Here is a 1,552-nt window from a genome sequence, read left to right on the forward strand (position 1 = left end):
TGTAGGATTGTGAGTTTAACTGAATTTCATTGTCCGAAAATAAAGTATAGAACAACTGAAAGTTCTCATTAATTAACTAACAGATGTCCTGGATCCTTGCTACTCTGAGTGCTGTCTGTGGGCCATCGTGATCATCCGTCATCACCTGGGAGCTTGTTGGAAATGCAGAATCACAGGCCCCAAACCTCCTGGATCAGCATCTGCCTTATAGCAAGTTTCCCAAGTGATTGGTATATACACCAAGGTTTGAGAAAACATTAAGGTAGACTATCTTCATTTTGCCTTGTTTCACACGATGTTTTAATACATTTCCTTAAATAAACGTTTCTCTGTTACGTAACACGCCTGAAAACAAACATCTGTTTCTGGACTTCCCTGGTGGTACAGTGGGTAAGAATCTGCCTGCCTACACAGGGGACACGGATTTGATCCCTGTTCCGAGAAGATCCCACATGCCATAGGGCAACTAAGACCGCACAGCACATCTACTGAGCCCACAAGCCTGAAACCTGTGCTCTGCATCGAGAAGCCACTGCAATGAGAAGCCTGCACACCAGAAGGAAGAGTAGCCCTGCTGCCCACCGCCCAGTTCACTACAACTAGAGAAAGTCTTTGCTCAGCAACAAAGACCCAGCGCAGCCAAATAAATAAATAAATAAAAATTTAGAAAAGGATGTCAGCTAATAAATTTAGAAAGAATGAAAGTCTGAGATCACCATTTGTAATTCCAAATTGTAACAGATGTCTTGAGGTTAAATCAATGAGATTAAAGGTCATTGGGTGTATCAGTTACATATTTGGGTGTAACAAATTACCCTAACAATTAGTGGCTGAGTTCATGCATGATACAGGGCGCTAGGGGCTGGTGCACTGGGATGACCGGGAGGGGTGGGATGGGGAGGGAGGTGGGAGGGGGATTCTAGAAGGGGAAAATATGTACACCCATGGTGGATTCATGTCAATGTATGGCAAAACAAACACAATATTGTAAAGTTAAAAATAGATAAATAAACTAATTTAAAATAAAAAAAAAGACATTTTGAACCATTGCAAAAAAAAAACAATTAGTGGCTGAAACCAAGAAACCATTAATAATTGCCTCGGTGTCTGAGGGTCACGTCCTGGAGTAGGGCTCTCCTGAAATCACAGTTAAGACTGTCCACAGTCATTTCAGGACACAACTAGGGGTACACGCTCCACTTCCAAGCCCACTCGTGTGCCAGCTGGCAGGCTGTTGAGGACTGTTGAACCAATGGACCCAGTTTTGCCAAACAATGAGGTTCATTCCACAGGGCTGCTAATGACAGCATCTTGCTGCCACCAGCACGAGTGACCCAAGAGAGAGGCAGAAACAGAGCCAGAAGCGAGTCTTTCTACAGCCTCGTATCTGGAGCGACAATCCCACCACTTCCATCGTATTCTACCTGTTAGAAAAGAGTCAATAAATCTGGTCCACATTCAAGGGGAGAAGATTACACAAGTGCATGAAATGCCAGAAACAGGGATCACTAGGGTCATTTCAGAAGCTGCCTTGCACAATGAGAAATCAAAT

The sequence above is a fragment of the Giraffa tippelskirchi genome, chromosome 12 (assembly GCF_054371585.1).
Source record: "Giraffa tippelskirchi isolate mGirTip1 chromosome 12, T2T-mGirTip1v1.2.pri, whole genome shotgun sequence".
Lineage (NCBI taxonomy): Eukaryota > Metazoa > Chordata > Mammalia > Artiodactyla > Giraffidae > Giraffa > Giraffa tippelskirchi.